Here is a 20,033-nt window from a genome sequence, read left to right as displayed (position 1 = left end):
GCCACTGATAATCCTTTGAATTTCTGCAGTATCAGTTGTAATGTCTCCTTTCTCATTTCTTATTTTATTTATCTGGAGTTTTCTCTTTTTCACTTAGTTATTTAAGCTAAAGATTTGTGAATTTTTATTTTTATTTTTATTTTTATTTTTATTTATTTTTTTTTTTTTTTGAGACGGAGTCTCTCTGTGTCACCCAGGCTGGAGTGCAGTGGCCGGATCTCAGCTCACTGCAAGCTCCGCCTCCCGGGTTTTACGCCATTCTCCTGCCTCAGCCTCCGAGTAGCTGGGACTACAGGCGCCCGCCACCACACCCGGCTAGTTTTTTGTATTTTTAGTAGAGACGGGGTTTCACCATGTTAGCCAGGATGGTCTCGATCTCCTGACCTCGTGATCCACCCGCCTCGGCCTCCCAAAGTGCTGGGATTACAGGTTTGAGCCACCGCGCCCGGCCCCAAGATTTGTGAATTTTTAAAACTTTTTTTTTAAATCAGCTTTTTATTTCATTGATTATTTTTTTTATTTCAATTACATTTATTTCTGCTCATCCTTTTAATTTATTTTCTTCTACTAATTTTGGCTTTGGTTTGCTCTTGTTTTTCTAGTTTTTAAAGGGGCAATGTTAGATCATTTATTTGAAGTTATTCCTTTTTTTTTTTTTTTTTTTTTTTTTAGATGGAGTCTCACTCTGTCACCCAAGTTGGAGTGCAGTGGCGTGATCTTGGCTCACTGCAACCTCTGTCTAGCGGATTCAAGCAATTCTGTCTCAGCCGCCTGAGTAGCTGGAATTACAGGTTCCTGCCACCATGCCTGGCTAATTTTTTGTATCTGTTAGTAGAGACAGAGTTTCATCATGTTGGCCAGGCTGGTCACAAACTCCTGACCTCAGGTGATCCATCCACCTTGGCCTCCCCGAGTGCTAGAATTACATGTGTGAACAATCATGTCCAGCCTCCTCTGTTTTGATGTAAGCACTTATAGCTATAAAATTCCCTCTGAGTACTGCTTCTGCTGTATCGCATAGGTTTTGGTATGTCATGTTCCCATTTTCATTTCTTTCAATAAATTTTTCATCTTCTTCTTAATTTTTTTATTGACCCAGTGGTCATTCAGGAGTATATTGTTTAATTTCAATGTATTTTTATAGTTTCCAAAATCCTTCTTTTTATTAATTTGTACTTGTATACCATTGTGGTCAGAGAAGATGCTTGATATTATTTCATTTTTTTAACATGTTTTAAGACTTGTTTCATGAGCCGACATATAGTCTATCTTTGAGAACAATTCATGTGCTGAGGAAAATAATGTGTATTCTGTGGCTTTTGAATGAAATGTTCCATAACTGTCTATTCAATCCATTTGGTCTATAGTGCAGATTAAATTTTTGCCTATTTGTTAATTTTCTGCCTGAAAGATCCATCCAATGCCAAAAGTGAGGTGTTGAAGTCTCTAGCTATTATGGTATTGAAGCCTATCTTTCTCTTTGACTCCAATATTTCCTTTATATATCTGGATGTTTCAGTGTCGGGTGCATATGTATTTGAAATTGTGATATCCTTCTGCTGAATTGACCCCTTTATCATAATATAGTCACCCTCTTTGTCTCCTTTTACAGTTTTTTTCTTGAAATCTATTTTGTCTGATATAAGTATAGTAACTCCTGCTCTTTTTTGGTTTTTATTCATATGGAATACCTTTTTTAGTCTATGCGTGTCTTTATAGGTTGAGTGTGTTTCTTTTAGGCAACAGATCAATGGTTTTTCATCTCTTCAGCCACTCTATGCCTTTCGATTGGAGAGTTTAGTCCATTTACATTTAATGTTATTATTGATAAGTAAGGACTTATTCTAGTTGTTTAATGGTCTTTTCTTCTTTCTTTTCTGCCCGTCTTCCTCTAGTGAAAGTGATTTCCTCTGATGATATGATTTAGTTGCTTGCTTTTTATTTTTTGTGTATCTATTGTATGGTTTTTGTTTGAGGTTACCATGAGGCTTGGAAACACCATCTTATAATCCACTATTTTAACCTGATAACAATTTATCACTATTTGCACAACAAACAAGCAAAAAGGAAACAAATGAATACTCTAGGTTTTAAGTTCATCCCCTCATTTTATAACTTTCTGTTGTTTCTGTTTATATCTTATTGTGCTGGTTATGTCTTGAAAAGTTGTTCTAGTTATTATTTTTTATTGATTTATCATGTAGTCTTCCTACTTAGGATAAGAGTAGTTTACACACTGAAGTACAGTGTTATAACATTCTGTGTTTTTACAGTTACTATTACCAGTAAGCTTTGTACATTCAGATAATTATTAATTGCTCATTAATATCAGATAATTATCCATATAATTATTAATTGCTTATTAATACCCTTTAGCATTTCCTGTAGGACAGGCCTGGCATTGATGAAATCCCTCAGTTTCTGTTTGGGAAAGTATTTATTTCTCCTTCTTGTTTGAAGGATATTTTTGCCAAATACACTATTCTAAGAAAAAAATTATTTCCAGTTATTATTTTTTACTGGTTTTTCATGTAGTCTTCCTATTTTGGATAAAAGTAGTTTATACACTAAAGTTACAGTGTTATAAGATTCTGTGTTTTTCTGTATACTTACCATTATCAGTAAATTTTGTACCTTCAGATTGTTATTAATTGCTCATTAATATCAGATAATTATTCATATGATTATTAATTGCTCATTAATACCCTTTAGCATTTCTTGTAGGACAGGACATTGATGAAATCTCTCAGCTTTTGTTTGTCTGGTAAAGTGTTTATTTCTTCTTCACGTTTGAAGGATATTTTTGCCAAATATACTATTCTAAGAGAAGAAAGAAATTATTTTCCTTCTTTAACGATTTAAATATGTCATCCAGGGCCAGGTGCCATAGCTCACATCTGTAATCCCAGGACTTTGGGAGGCCAGGGCAGGTGGATCACAAGGTCAAGAGACTGAGACCATCCTGGCCAACAGGGTGAAAGTCAGTCTCTACTAAAAATACAAAAATTAGCTGGGCGTGGTGGTGTGCACCTGTAATCCCAGCTACTCAGGAGGGTGAGGTCGGAGAATCACTTGAACCTGGGAGGTGGAGATTGCAGTCAGCGGAGATTGCGCCACTGCACTCCAGCCTGGTGACAGAGTGAGACTGTGTCTTTGGAAAAAAAAAAAAAAAGAATACACACACACACACACACATATATATATATGTCATATAACTCTCTCTCTCTCCTGGCCTGGAAAGTTTGCAATGAAAAGTCTGCTCCCAGTTGTATTGGAGAGCCACAGTATTTTACTTCTTTCTTTTATCTTGCTGAATTTAGTATCTTTTATTTGTCCTTGACCTTTGGGTGGTTGATTATTAAATGCTTTGAGGTAATCTTCTTTGGGTTAAATCTGTTTGATGTTCTATAACCTTCTTGTACTTTGATATTGATACCTTTCTCCAGGCTTGAAAGGTTTTCTTTTATTATCCCTTTGAATAAACTTTCTACCCCTATCTCTTTCTCTATCTCCTCTTTAAGGCCAATAACTCTTAGATTTGTCCTTTTGAGGCTGTTTTCTTGATTCTGTAGGCCTGCTTCATTTTTTTAAAATTCTTTTTTCTTTTGTTTCCTCTGTCTGTGAATTTTCAAATAGCTGGTCTTCAAGCTCATTAATTCTTTTTTATGCTTGATTAATTCTGCTATTAAAGAACTCTGATACATTCTTCAATATGCCAACTACATTTTTCAGCTCCAGAAATTTTTATTGATTTGTAAAATCATTTTAATATTTTGGTTTAATGTATCTGATAGAATTCTGAACTCCTTCTTTGTATTCTCCTGAATTTGTTTGAGTTTCCTCAGCACAGCTATACAGAATTACCATCTGGGTATCAGTGACTTGAGTCAAAACCTTTATAAGTTTACCTGGGGTTCTATTGTATTGCAACTGAGCTGACACTTGAACATAATACACAGTCCCTCCCACTCTTTCCTTCCCTTTCCAAAGTTAGAGGAAGCTCAGCTCCTAGTGCCTAGCACCCCAGGCCTCTCAAGTTCAGATTGCTGGGATCGACGAGTCCCTTCTTGCTAGGGCTGGTTTAAATGCTCCCTCTGTGGACCGGCATCAGCTTAGTTTGGTACAGGTTTCCTTTCTGCTGTAATAAGACAGAACTGAGTTCAATGCCTCACAATTGTTTTCTTCTCCCTCCCCCGGTGCCTAGTGATGCTCCAAGCGCCACACCACTGTTGCTGGGGTTAGAGGAGAGGTAGTATTGGCAATTCCATCCCTTCAGTGCCTCTTCCAAGTGATACAAAGTTAAAACCAGGTACTGTGAGTGCTAACCTGATTTTCGGTTCTTATTAAGCTGTTATTTCTGTGTACATAGGTGTTAACTTGGTGTCCTGGTTAGGGATCTGATTGACGGAGCCTTCTTTTCTACCATCTTGCTCCACCTTCCTTTCTAACTTCTTGTAAGCATCTAGCACTATATGCTTTCCTCTGAAAACTGCTGTCCAGGCATCGAAGATTCTGATATGCTACTTCTCTGTTTTCACTAGTTTCAAAGAATATTTTGATATCTGCTTTAATTTTTTTTTCCTAAAGTCATTTAGGAGCAGGTTATTTAACTTCCATGTAATTGCATGGTGTTGATAGATCTTCTTGGTATTAATTTCTATGTTTATTGTGCTGTAGACTGAGAGAGTGTTAGTATGATTTCGATTTTTCGAATGTGTTGACACTTGCTTTATGGCCAAACATGTGGTCTGTCTTAGAGTGTGTGCCATATGTAGATGAGAAAAATGTCTATGCCGTTGTTTCGGGCTGGAGTATTCTGTAAATGTCTATGAAAACCTGAGAGCTTGGATATGACTTTGCCTTATCAGCAGCTATGCAGTCATGTAAACACTTACAAGGGCACTACTTGTAAAGACTCTGTTATGAAATCTCTGATTCCACTTGGTTCCAGGGACACTTGTCCATGGAGAGAGACCTTTCCAGTAACAGCTACTGTATTCCTTCATTTTAATTTTCTTTTTCACTGAGGAAGTCAAGAAAATTGAGAAAACAACTCGTGTATGTTCATTTGTTTCTTTTTAACTTGTCCCAAGTTAGTAGTGTTGGGCTTTTCACAAATATTTCAACTTTCCAGTTTTCAGACACATAGTAGAATTTCATTGTCCCACATCCTTCAAATTAGATAAGGTCATGGCTGACTTTGACTACAAAGTAAGAGCCGACATAGCAAGTATCTCATTTAGGAGGTCATTAAGAATGATCACTGTTTCATCATATACACACTTCTTACCTTCATAGATACGAAAACACACATCAAAACAGAAATTCATAGCTTATTTCTCTGAGACTCCTAAAGGGAAAAAAATGCACATTTTTGTGCTAAGCTACTGAGTGTTTGGCACTCTTTGCTTTTGTAGGATAAACTAGCCTGTCCTGATTAATACAGTAATAATCTCAATACATAAGGACACAAAAATAACAATAAAAGAAATGCTAGTATAAGGCCTCGCATTATTTTTACAACATGAGAAAAGAAATATAACAAGAATTTTCCATATTTTTAAAAACTTCTATAGTTTTCTCATATATTATATATATATTTGTACATAATATATATCATGTGTGTATATATTATGTAACATTATATATTTACATATAATGTATTAGGTGTTTAAAACTAAAAAGTATCTTTAACTGGTTCACCTAAAAACTTTTAAGTTCTTACTAGTGGCATAAGTTAAGTTAAAGACACATTTTTCCACGTGGCAATATGTTCTATTAACATGTGTACCTGCTCAAAATAATGGAGATGAGTTAGTTTGGAGTTTTGATTTTATATATGACACTTTCTAGACATTTAAGAGATTACATTTTGTTCAATGAGTCTATGAAATGAAAAAATGTTTTTAGAAATGTTTTCCAGTATCACCCCAAAAAATCAGCAATTTAATCAAATCATGTGTTAGTTATCCACCATAAAGAATCCACAATTCTGCTATTGCCTTTAATTGCTTTTCAGCATCCAAATATTAGTTTACATTTCTGTTTTCAATATTAAAAATCATTTTGAATGTTTGCTTTTTAACTTACTTATTTCTCAAGGAAAGTTACTGTGTGAAAATGCAATTATTGTTTCAATCAGGCATTTGTCATGATACTTTGTTGTACAGCACCAACTCAGAAACCATGAGAGCATTTTTAAGCAGCACAAATCTACCAACATGTCTATTACCTACTAAATGAAGCAGAAAATGAGCAGATACTCTTGAATCAGTTATCCATGTCATTGCTGCTAATACAGAAGGCATAATAATGAACACTACATGAGTGAGCTTCATATATATTAGGCAATAAAAAAGGAAAAAAAGAAATGTTGCTGCCAATGATTTATTCATTTAGGCAAAGCCCTTGAGAGGATAAATAGGAATGTCACATATGCTCCAGGAGCACAGACAAGGCACAAAACAATACCACTGTTGATCATTTTAACTTAGCAAAGAACTGAGATAGATGTGAATGCAAAGAAAATAAAGAACAATGGGAGAGCAAAGGAGAAGTTTTATTCATCAACCAACAAAACGAACTGTTACGGGTGTAGAATTTCCCTACTGACAGTTAACAGTTAACAGTTATGCATTAACAGTTAATGCATAAATATTTTCACTCACGCAATTGTGAGAAGGATAACATACCTGAAGAATAGATTAATTCATCAAATCAGGAGAGATTTCTGGGAATATGTCAGGGGGTCTTAGTCATGAGACCTATGGCATTAGATATTAGATAAACATCAAAGGAGGTGAGCAGCTTTACATAGAAATGTTGGCAATAACTGGTAGGGATGTCATCCACAACAAAGGGAGTTCAGAGGTAGAAAACTAATTCCCAAAGGAAGGTTCAGAAGCAGCATCTCAGGCAGGTCCAAGCAAATAGAATTTATGGAACTGCACCAAAGCATCTAACTGTCCAAACATAAAGACCAAATACTAAAGTAAGAGCAGGACCAGTAGTGATACTTATTTGATACTTACTTTGTAAAGGCTGTGGAGCCTGTAGGCGGACATAAGTGGATGAAGCAATTTGTATTGAAAACCGTTACGCTGCACAAAGGCCTAACACTTTCTAGCACACATTAAACCAAGATGACACTTTCCGTGAAACTCCACGTGACAAGTAAAAGTTAAGAGATTTCTTTTTTCAGTTCCAATATGTAAAGAGCTTAGAAGGTGTCGGTTCCATCCTTACAGCAAGAAGAGAAGAGGTAAAATAGCTAAATATTAAAACTTTTTATTAGATCCATCAAATAACTGAAGGCACAGTAAAAACTACCACCACACCATCTGAAGAGACAGGTGGAAACAGAGACTCTCACATGAGATTAGCTCACTGGATCAAAGCTGCCAGAAGCATAAACTGATAGGAACAGGTAAATGGTCATTGGATAATTTACTGGAGGCCAAGTGTGGACTCACTGGACTCATGAGAGAGGAGAACTTCCTGGGGCTGTAGGCTTAGGGTGGTCCCTTCAAGTTCCTGGGTTTTACTTACTTCCTTGAAGTAAAGACCTTACAAGATCTCACTGTGCCTCGTCTCCACTAAAAATACAAAAAATTAGCCAGGAGTGGTGGTGGGCACCTGTAGTCCCAGTTACTCGGGAGGCTGAGGCAGGAGAATGGTGTGAACCTGGGAGGCGGAGCTTGCAGTGAGCGGAGATAGAACCACTACTGCACTCCAGCCTGGGAGACAGAGCGAGACTCCGTCTCAAAAAAAAAAAAAAAGTAATTCCTTGAGACGTTTTTAGTCCAATGAGTCTGTTTGTTTTTAATTTAGAAAGAACTTTTTTTTTTTTTTAAATTAGAAAGGATTTGTAAAGTCTTGGATAAAACAAAAACTGGTTACATTTAATTTTGAGAAAGGATAATAAGAGCAATCTGATGCTAACACTTAACTCAAAGTCTAGAGAAAGGGCTTCCGGGGGAAACTCATGGAATCTGAGAAGTGTTTTCTGCAGGTTGGGGGTTATATTGTATTTGTGCCTAATTCAGCTCTGAAACAATTGAACTGACAGAAGACACCGGCAGCCGTGAAAGAGCTGCTTTGGAAAAATAACAGACCTTTCCTGACCATGGACCAAAATTCCATGAAACCCGGGAACCAGGCTCAATACTAATTCTAATGGGAATGTTGGCTCTTAGTTTAGATCCTTTCCAAGAGGATTAAGAAGGATCCATGCAATAGAGTCAGCACCTAGTCCATGGGCTGCAGAAAGGACAGTTCAGAAAAGGCGTTTTCTGACTAGAGAGTTACATGGACTACAGAGCCCATTTAAACACCCGCTATGGGCAGAATGCGTGTATCTTAGTCTGCTCGGGCTGCCATCATAGAATACCAGAGATTGAGTGGCTTAAATAACTGAAATGTATTTTTCCCGCTGTTCTGGAGCATGGAAGTCCAAGATCAGGGTGCTGACCAATTCATTTCCTAGTGCATCTTTTTTTCTTGGTTTTCAGATGACTCCTTTCTCACTAGGGCCTCAAATAGCCTTTCCTTGGTGCACGCACATGCAGACCAGAGAGAGCATGTGAGAGTTCTCTCCCTCATCTTCTTAAAAGGCTACCAATTTTATCAGGTTAATACCTCGTCTTTATGATCTCATTTAACCTTAGTAACCTCCTAAAATCCCTATCTCAAAATACATTCCTATGAATTTTGGGGATGCACAGCTGGGGCTATAAAAGCATGAAATCAAATTGTGAGCATATCAGTCAAATAAACAGTTTACTTTTTCTCCCTCTTTCTCCCTGTTTGTAGTACTCATTCCAAAAATAGGGATAACAGATAAATTATCTGCAAATGGCCGGGCGCGGTGGCTCATGCCTGTAATCCTAGCACTTTGGGAGGCCGAGGCAGGCGGTTTGCGAGGTCAGCAGATCGAGATCATCCTGGCTAACACGGTGAAACCCCGTCTCTACTACAAATACAAACAAACAAACAAACAAACAACAACAAAAAACAAAAAAAAACCCACCAAAAACCAAAAAACAATACAACAACAAAAAAATTAGCCAGGCATGGCGGGTGCCTGTAGTCCCAGGTACTCAGGAGGCTGAGGCAGGAGAATGGCGTGAATCAGGGAGACGGAGCTTGCAGTGAGCTGAGATCAGCCACTGCACTCCAGCCTGGGCAACAGATCGAGACTCAGTGTTAAATAAATAAATAAATAAATAAAATCTTCAAATAAAAATAGAGAATGACTATTTAAATATAAACTGCAGATTAAAAACGACAATTTTGGCTGGGCACGGTGGCCCACACCTGTAATCCCAGCACCTTGGGAGGCCAAGGAGAGTATATCACTTCAGGTCAGTAGTTTGAGACCAGCCTGGCCAAGATGGTAAACTCCCATCTCCACAAAAAATACAAAAATTAGCCAGCTGTGGTGGCACATACCTGTAATCCCGTCTACTCAGGAGGCTGAGGCAGGAGAATTCATTTGAGTCCAGGATGCGGAGTTTGGGTTGTAGCGAGCTGAGATGGTGCCACTGTACTCCAGCCTAAGCAACAGAGCGAGACTTTATCTGAAAAAAAGAGAAAAAAGATATTTTTTATTATAAGTACATCTTGAACATTGTGTAGGACATACTAACACTAAGGAAATTTTCTCTTAAAAGTGAACTGGACATCCTGCATTTAATCTGACTACTGTACACCAAAGGGTAAGAAAATTCAGTTTTCATTATGGCAAGGAAGAACAGAAAGGAAAGTTGATTTACATGGAAAATAATCAAATTTAGGCTTGATTATAATGTGGACAATTTTAATTACTGAAATGACATGGTTTATAAATTCAATTAACTGGAGCTTTTTTGTTACTTAACAGTGATCATAAAGTTCATTCAGGCTACTAATTTTTTTTTTCCAGTTGCGAGGCAATAAATATCCCCTAGGGCAAGTATTAAGAGAGTGTTAGAAACAAAAATAAAATGATTTTAGGATTATCATTTAGTCTTGCCTGTTCAATGAAACATATACATCCACTTTTAATAAGACTTAGAGATACAAAATACATAGATAATTATCTTAACAATGTTTGTTACAGTGTTAATTATAATCCAGTCCTGGAAAAACTTGAATACCCACCAAAGGGTAAAAAGTTAACCTATTATAGTAACTCATAAGATGAAATGTGATATAGTAATCATATATATCCATATGATTACCAAGAAAGATGCCCATAATAATGTAAAATAATAAAGCCATATCCTTAATAATATGTAACATATATCCTGATTTTATAAAATATATAGAAAAAAAGACACAAATTTTAACAAGGTAATTTCTCTTTGAGTATATAAGAAACATGATTTTAAAAATCAGGGAGAAATAAATAACTTTTAATTTACTTCTCAGCACATAATGATACATATTTGTTTTGTCATAAAAATGTTTGCCGTTATGATTTAGAAAGAAGTTTATTTGGGAATAGCATCCAAGGAATATCACTCGAAGGTCACATGGCTACCTGTAAAAAAAAGGAAAATCTTGAACCATTAAAGAGGGAATGAATAATAAAAATATGGATTGGGGAATTGACAAAGTCAGATGTTTTCATGAAAACTTATACTGGGATCAAGGATAGGTTTAATAGCACAGCAAATAAGAGAGAAATTTTAAAGTTTAAGTTCTGTGTCCCTATTCCCTGGGGGAAAAAAGTATATATGTGGATAAATTATATAGCACTCTTTAATCCACTACATATGGTTTAACCTCTGCTCTGTGTTTTTGGATTTGCCAGTTTAAGTATAATAAGTTGTCAGGCTATGTGATTGTAGACATTTAAAAAATGCAAAATATATCACAAAATAATTATTTATTTTGAGATACATAAAGCAGGGATCTAGATGTAATTTCAAACATAAATTTTAGCCAAAGAGGTATTTATTTCAGATAAAGTTTCCTAAATGATCCTTGGTTTCACAATATTGGTACATATGTTTATTTTTCAGTAAATGTTTTTCTAAAGCTTTTTGGAAATGAAAGCAGGACATATTTATTAGAGTATTTCAAGTGAACATTTTTCCAGGAAAATATAGTGTATCAACTTGATTCTGAATCAATAGAGCAAAGGTGAATTATGTTTGAAGATGTTGCTTCATTACACAGAACAATTTATTTGAGGTAGAAAGAATCATTTAAATTGATGAGTTTTAAAATGGCATTTGAATAACTGTAATTTTAATAGTTTTTAGGTGACAAAAAATCATCCAGGGACTTATGCTTCTCATAATCTTTGGTAAAACTCCCCAAGTAATAAAACAAGATGAAGAACAGTGAATGCAATACACATTTTCCTTGGTTGCCACATATATTAACCTCAAACAAACATTTTGTTTATTTCAAAAACAGTACACATAAATTCCTCAATAGAATGTACATTAACAATGATCTATCCTTGTGAAATTGACTTTTTAAAGCCAATCAAAATATTAATAAACATTTGAAATATAATCTCCTTAAAATAAGATATATATTTATTAATATAAACATGTTTAAAGCATTTCAATCATTTTCAAAAACCATATTGCTATTTTTCACTGTAAATGGAGTTTGCATATTCTTTGAGTGGAAACAGGAAGAATATGTGATTTTATGTAATAACATTGTCTTAAATTCAGAATATTTACATCATTATATTTAGTGTTTCATAAACTTCATATATATATATCTCTAAAATGAGATTCAACTGTGAAACAATATTTTCTAAATGGCTTTCCACTGCTTTTGGACTCTTACCAGATGCTCATAAAAGGACCAAAATGAGCATAGAGTTGGAGACAGAGATTTTATATGTGTGTTAGAGTGTAAGTCGTGTGCCTGATTAAAGAGGAAAAAAATCACAAGAAACAACCGTGTCCAAAGACAGCCTCAGGAAAGCAAACAGGGCACCTCCATGTGGTCTCTTCCCATGGTCAGGAAAGTGCAAACCCAGGAGCCACCAGCAAACTTGATCAGTATCACAGCTGGGCATTTAGAACATGTGTTCACTAAACTGATCATTCTCGTGCAGCCTTAGAGAGCTTCGTCATGTAAATGTGACCAAGCAAGACCATCTCCACGTGTGATAGCAGCAGCTTTATGGTATGATTAATATCTTCTGAAAGGAAAAAGTGATTTTCTTTTTACAGATAAAGCATTTAAAAATACTTGTTTTTCAGGTAGATAGAAACAGAACCCCTAAAATTTGAGTTTGTGCCCCCTCTAGGTCTATGTATATAATATTTTCTTATTCTTGAATAAAACTATTGTGAATTGTCTCCCAAGATGCTTTTTATGTATCAGAACTCCAGAGGAGGACAGAGTGTAACATGCAGTGAGGAAGGGTGATTGGATTCTTATCAGTTTGCACTAATGTGATTCATATTGGGGATAATTATAAGAGAAAATGTCAAAGTCTATGATATCTTTAATGAATACATTTTAAAATAAATATTAAAGTATTTGGATTAGGGAAAATAACTATATATTCAAAGAGTTATATTTGGGACTAAAAATTTGACTTAACCAATCTTAGCATATAGAAAATGCTTGCTTAAATATGCCTGCTGGGACTCTCCAGTACTTATAATGTTGTAACTATAAAAATATTGCAATTATAATATTCCATAATTCTGCATCACAATTATTATGGAATATTCTGTGACATTGCAATGATAATATTCCCTAATATTGTATAATAATTGTAATATTCCCTGATATTGCATAATTACGATATTATGAGCAATTAGAATATTGCAATAGTCTAACCATTATCTCAACCACTCTCTAAGCCTTTTATTTAAATGATCACTAAAACCTCCTTGATGGCTTTGGCATTGCCCCTTTTGACATCCTTGCTTTCATTTCCATTGTGGACATAAACAAAGACCACACAAATGAGAACAAGCAGAGACTTTATTCTGAGCTCCCTAAACCAAGGGCATCACCTTCTTGTGTTTGACAGAGACTTAAAGGCAGGCAGGGGAGTGGAAAACTTCACAGCAAATAAAAAGGGAAACCTTCAGTTTTGCCCTGATTACAGCAATCGGCATACAAAAGAAGCATCACTCTCCAACTCATTCTACCAGATTAAGTTTACTAATATAGATGGTGCAGTGCTAAGTATGCATTTTATTTTCAGCAATATTTTCAATAACACTAAAAGTAATAGAATAATTTGTGATCACGGCTATCAAGGGGATTATTGGTTTAAGCATTCCCAAAACAACTGTTTTCATTCAAGTTGGCACATTATGTCCAACACATTCAGACATCTCATTTGTCAAACACAGCTAATGTTTTCTTTTTCTCAAGATGTTGTTGATTGATCTATATTTTTGGTCTTTGAATATTCTATACTTATTAAATTAGTATATGCATGCATTTAATACCCCTCAACAAAGGTGATTGCAAACAAATTAATTATTCTTTGTGATTGCATTTCAAAACAAGTTATCCACTGCCTATTCCAGCATATACATTTGTATAGACACCTGTTGAAGCATTCATTATATACGATGCATACATCTGCTTTATATTTTAACTGTATTGTAATATCTTCGAGAACAAAGAAATAATCTTGCTTACATTTTTATTCTCCAAAATACAAAAATAGTACTAACTCATATGTACTCAATGAACGTTTCTTAATTGAATAAATGAAACTTTCATAAGAAATGTTATTATCTTTTTTGTTGTTGGTTTGTGTTTTATTTTTTGAGTTTTCAATCATAGTCATTCTCATGAGATGGTGTCTCATTGTGGTTTTCTTTTCATTTCGCCAATGATTAGTCATGTTGAGCATTTTTTTTCTTTTTTTCTTTGGTTGCTTTTATATCTTCTATCGAGATGTGTCTGTTCTTGTTTTTCTTGATATTTTAATGGGGTTATTTGTTTTTTGCTTGTTCTTTATAACTTCTGAATATTAGACCTTTCTCAAATGTATAGCTTGTGAATATATTTTCCTATCCTGTAGGTTGTCTGTTTATTCTGTTGACAGTTTATTCTGCTGTTCAAATGCTCTTTAGTTTAACCAGGCCTCACTTGTGAATTTTTGTTTTGGCTGCAATTGCTTTTGAGGACGTAGACATACGTTATTTTCCAAGACCAATGTCCAGATGCTGTTTCCTAGGATTTCTACTAGGGTTATTACAGTTCAAGGTCTTACATTTAAATCTCTAGTCCATCTTGAGTTAAATTTTGTATATGGTGAAATGTAGGAGTCCAGTTTCATTCTTTGCATATAGCTAGTCAACTATCCCAGCACCGTTAATTAAGGAGTTCTTTCCCGATTGCTTATTTTCGTCAACTGTACTGAAAATAAGACACCTGTAGGTGTGCAGCTTTATTTCTGGGTTTTCTACTTTGTTCCATCAGTTTTTGTTTCTAGTTTTTTGTTTGTTTGTTTGTTTGTTTGTTTTGTTTTAAGCAGTGTTATGCTGTTTTGATTACTATAGCCAAATATTATCATTTGAAGTCAGGTAATGTGATGCTTCTGGCTTTGTTCTTTTTGCTGAAGATTGCTTTGACAATTTGGGCTCCTTTTTGCTTCCATATAAATGTTTGCATAGCTTTTTGTAGTTCTGTGAACAAAATGACATTGGTAGCATGATAGGAAGGGCATCAAATCTATAGCTTGCTTTGGACAGTATTGCCATTTTAATGATATTGATTCTTCCAATTCATGAGCATGGAATGTTTTTCCACTTGTTTGTGCCGTCAATGATATTTTTTATCAGTGGTTTGCAGTTCTCCGTGTAAAGATATCTCATCATCTTGGTTAGATGTGTTCCTAGGTATTTCCTTTTCCTTGTGGTTATTGTAAGTGGAAGTGTGTTCATGACTTGGGTCTCAGTTTGAATAAACATTGGTGTATAGAAATGCTACTGATTTTTGTACATTGATTTTGTATCCTGAAAGTTTACTGAAGACATTTATTAGTTCCAAGTCCCCTTCGGCAGAGTCTTTAGGATTTTTTAAGTACAGAATTATATCATCAGTCAAGACAGATAGTTTGACGTCATCTTTTCCTATTTGGAATCCTTTTATTTATCTCTTGACTGATTGTTCTGGCCAGCACTTCCAGTACTATGTGGAATACCAGTGGTGAGAGGGGCATATTTGTCTGGTTCCAGATTTTAAGGCAAATTCTTCCAATTTTTGCCTACTCAGTATGATGTCTTCCTTATGTTTGTCATATATGGCTTTTATTATTTTGAGATATGTTTCTATGATGCCTAATTTCCTGGGAGTTTTACCATGAATGGATATTGGATTTTATCAAAGGCCTTTTCTGCATCTATAGAGATGATCACATGGATTTTGTTTTTAATTCTATTTTTGTGGTGAATCACATTTGTTGATTTAAATACATTGAACCAACCTTGCACCTAAGGAGGAAAGCCTGTTTGATCATGGCGAATTAGCTTTTTGACATGCTGTTGAGTTTGGTTTGCTAGTATTTTGTTATGGATTTTTGCATCTATGTTTATCAGTCATGTTGGCCTGCAGTTTTCTTTGTTCATTGCATCTTTGCAAGATTTTGGTACTGGGGTGATGCTGGCTTCACAGAATGAGTTAGGGAGGAGCCCTTTCTCCTCAATTTTTTGGAATAGTTTCAGTAGAGTTGGTGCCAACTCTTCTTTGTGTGTCTGCTATAATTGGGCTGTGAATCCATCTGGCCTGGGATTTTTTTTTTTTTTTTTTTTTTTTTTTTTTTTGGTTGGCTGGTTGGTAGGTTTTTTATTACTGATTCAATTTCAGAACTCAGTATTTGTCTGTCAGGGTTTCAGTTTCTTCCTGATTCAGGCTTGGTAGGTTGTGCATTTCTGGGAATTATCCATTTCTTTTGGAATTTCTAGAATGTTAATGTAGAGGTGATCATAATAGTCTCTGAGAATCCTTTGTATTTCTGAAGGACTGGTTGTAATGTCACCTTTGTTGTTTGTGACACCTTTGTTGTGTTGTTGCTTATTGGATTTGTCTCTCGTTTTTCTTTGTTAATCTAGCCAGTGTTTTATAGATCTTGTTTCTCCTTTCCAAACTAACTTTAGGTTAGTTGATTCTTTGTGTGGATTTCTGAGTCTCAATTTCATTCAGTTCTGCTCTGACTTTAGATATTTCTTTTCTTCTGCTAGCCCTGGAGTTAGTGTGTTCTTGTCTTTCTAGTTCCTCTCGGTGTGATGTCAGATCATTAATTTGAGATCTTTCTAACTTTTTGAGGTAGGCATTTAGCACTATAAACTTTCCTCTTAGCATTGCTTCTGCTGTATCCAAGAAATTTTGGAATGTCGGTTGTAATTTATTTTAAAGAACTTTTTAATTTCTGCCTGAATTTTGTTATTTACCCAAAAATCATTCAGGAGCAAGTAGTTTAACTATCATCTAATTGTATGGTTTGGGAAGATTTTTTTTTGGGGGGGGTGGTTATATTGATTTCTATTTTTATTCCACTGTAGTACAAGATTATGGTTGGTATGATTTTAATGTTTTGGAATTTATTGAGACTTGCCTAATGGCTGATCATGTGGTTGATCTTGGAATATGTTCTATGTGTGGATGAGAAGAATGTGTATTTTGTGGATGATAAGTAGTGTATTCTGAATCTATTAGGTCCTATTGGTTATATGTCAACGTTACGTTCAGAATTTCTTGTTAGTTTTCTGTTTCAGTGATCTGTCTAATGCTGTCAGTGGGGTGTTGAAGTTCCCCACTATTATTGTAGGGTGGTCTAAGTCCTTTTGTGAGTCTAGAAGTACTTGTTTTATGAATCTGGGTGTTCCCATCTTGCATGCATATATATTTAGGACAGTTAGTACTTCTTGTTGATTTGAACACTTTGTTATTATGTAATGCCCATCTTCATATCTTTTTATGTTGTCGGTTTAGTCTTTTTTATCAGATATAAGAGTAGTAATATCTTATCATTCTTACTTGCTCTTTTTTGCTTTCCATTTGCATGGTGGATTTTTGTTCAACCCTATATTTTGAGCCTATTGGGCATCTTTTCATTTGAAATAGGTCTCTTGAAGACAGCAGACAGATGGCTTTTATTTTTTTATCCAATTTGCCATTCTGTCCCTTCTAAGTGGGACATTTAGACTGGCTTACATTCAAGGTTAATATTGAGATTTGAAATTTTGATCCTATTGTGAGGTTGTTAGGCTGGTGGCTTTATAGGGTCTGAGGGCTATGTACTTAAGCATGTTTTTGTGGTAGGAGGTATTGTTCTTTTGTTTACATGTTTAACTCCCTTAGGGATCTATTGTAAAGCTTGTCTTGTGGTAACTGATTCTGTTAGCACTTGCTTGTTTGGAAAACATTTTATTTCTCCTTCACTTAGGAAGCTTAGTTTGGCAGGATATGAAATTCTTGGTTGAAATTTCTTTTCATTAAAAATGCTTAAAATAGGCTCCCAATCTTGTCTGGCTTGTAAGGTTTCAGCTGAAAAGTTTGCTGTTAGCCTGATGGGGTTTCCTTTGTATTTGATCTGACCATTTTCTCCAGCTGCCTTTAATGTTTTCTAATTTAGTGTTGACCTTGGACAGTCCAGTAACTATATACATTGGTCATGTTTGTTTTGTATAATATCTCACTGGTGTTATCTGTATTTCTTGTATCTGGATGTCAACCTCTAGCACCATTAGGGATATTCTACTTAATTATTCCATCAAGTATATTTTCCAGGTTTTTAACTTTTTCTTTCTCTCTCAGGAATACCAATAGCTTGTAGGTTTAGTCATGTTATATAATCCCATATTTCTAAAACACTGTTTTTTTACATTCTTTTCTATTTTTGTCTGAGTAAGTTAGTTTGAAAGAATAGTCTTTAAGCTCTGAAATTCTTCTGCTTGGTTCAGTCTATTGATAAAGCTTTCAAAAGTATTATAAAAACTCCTAAAATGAGTTTTTTAACTCTGGAAGTTCAGAATTTTTTTTCTTTTTTCTTTTCTTTTTTTTTTTTTTTTTTTACTGTTTATCTCTTCCTTCTTTTCTTGGATTTCTTTATGAGTTTATTTATGCTGATTTTCAACTTTCTCTTGGATCTCATTGAGCTTCCTGCAATCCATGCTTTAAATTCTTTATCTGTCATTTTGAGTTTCCATTTTGGTTGGGGACCATGGCTGGAGAGCTAGTGCAGTCTTTTGGTGGTTTCACTATATTTAGATTTTTCATAGTGCCAGAATTCTTGTGCTGGTTTCTTTGCATGTGGAGAAACTAGCACTTCTAATTTTTGTATTTAAAAGATAGTGGACTCGTGATATCAGCTAAGAAAACACAAAGGTGGGAGTAGAAGTTGGTAAAATTAATGAATACCAGAACTATAATACATACTAATGTGATTGGTGGCATCTGGGTATTTGGAAGGCAAAATTTGGGTCAGGTCAAATCTATATGATGTGAAAGATTTTTAGATGTGGGTTATAATGTCAGTTAAACTTTCTTTGTTGTCTATCAACTATTTAATATGAGAGTTTGAAAGGCTTTGCCCTGATTTGGCAAAATTTTTTTAAATGTCAAATATTGTTTTTAAAGAGTTAACTTCTACGGAGATAAACATAAATTTGGAAAGATTAGTCAAGGAAAGAACCCATTATCAGTGAAAAAGTTATATTTGTGTGATTTATAGACCTCTTGCAAACATTGATTTTATTGAAATGTTCTTTCTTGTTGCAACCTTAGCATTTACCTTCATTTTGCTTAAAATATAAATGTGCATAACTCCAACACTGGACTACTACTGAGCATTAAAGGGTTATTTTTGGCACCCTTATATCATTGTTGAATGTTGTCAGTGTTTCTACTCTTTGGAATAGACAAGGTGAACAACAGACTAGTTGGTATTTAGCTGTTTTTACTGTGTTTGTTTCATATTATGGATTATTTATTTTTGGCCCATTGCAGTGGTTCAGGCCTGTGATCCCAGACTTTAGGAGGCCAAAGGAAGAGAATTGCTTGAGGCCAGGAGTTCAATACTAGCCTGGGAAAGGTAGCAAGACCCCATCTCTAAGAAAATAAAAATTAAAAATTAGCCAGGTGTGGTGGTGCACACCTGTGGTTCCAGCTGCTTGGGAGGCTAAAGCAGGAGAATTACATGAGCCCAAGAGTATGAGGCTGCAGTAAATTATAATCATGCCACACCACTCCAGCCTGGTTGACAGAGTGAGACTCTGTCTCAAAAACTGTAAATAAAGGTATAATTATTTTAGGCCTTTTTGTTGAATTGTTTGCTATTAGTCTATGCATAATTTAAAAGGAAGTATAATGATTAATTTTGCAAGTGAAATACATCTTTTTAATTATATACTTTTTGAAATCTTATTTTCTATTTTTACATCATGCTTTAATTCAGATAAGAATTTACCCAGCATCAGGATCGTATAATATGCTTATATCATTCAGTACTTCACGTGGACTTGTATTTTATTTCATTTAATTTTTATAAGGAAAGGATTTAGCTATCTCTAACTGATTTTGCTGTGAGTATAAGTTAGAAAAATCATTATTTTATGTCTCATGATTGTATTTTTCTCAAATTGTTCATTATTATAATTAGATTTGACCTTTCAGAAAACCTTAGAATAATGCTTACAAGTATAAACATTTCTTATGATTTGTGAATAATTCTGAAAATCTAAATACAATTTCAGAAAACATAAATTACTTTGATAATAATTTTATTATTTTTAAATTAACATAATAATAATCTATTTTAGAAAATGTCTAAAACAAAATAGAATCAAAAGTAATCTCATATTAAAGTGTTTCAAATTTATATATTGCTTATGTAAATTTTAACTATCATTCAAATGTATAAATTTTAAATGTCTGGCAATATTAATGTTAGAGTGAAGGTCAGGCCTGTGACCAAGATTGCTTTTTATTAATCGACTTAGTTTTTTTATTTAATGCCTTTACATTTCTGTCATATTAATATTTTAGATTTTTAAAATTTGTACGTATTCATGTTCTATATCAGTCATATTTATTTACTTATT

The sequence above is a fragment of the Theropithecus gelada genome, chromosome 18, assembly GCF_003255815.1.
Source record: "Theropithecus gelada isolate Dixy chromosome 18, Tgel_1.0, whole genome shotgun sequence".
Taxonomy (NCBI): domain Eukaryota; kingdom Metazoa; phylum Chordata; class Mammalia; order Primates; family Cercopithecidae; genus Theropithecus; species Theropithecus gelada.
The sequence above is the reverse complement of the archived record's forward strand: the minus strand, read 5'-3'. Positions refer to the sequence as shown.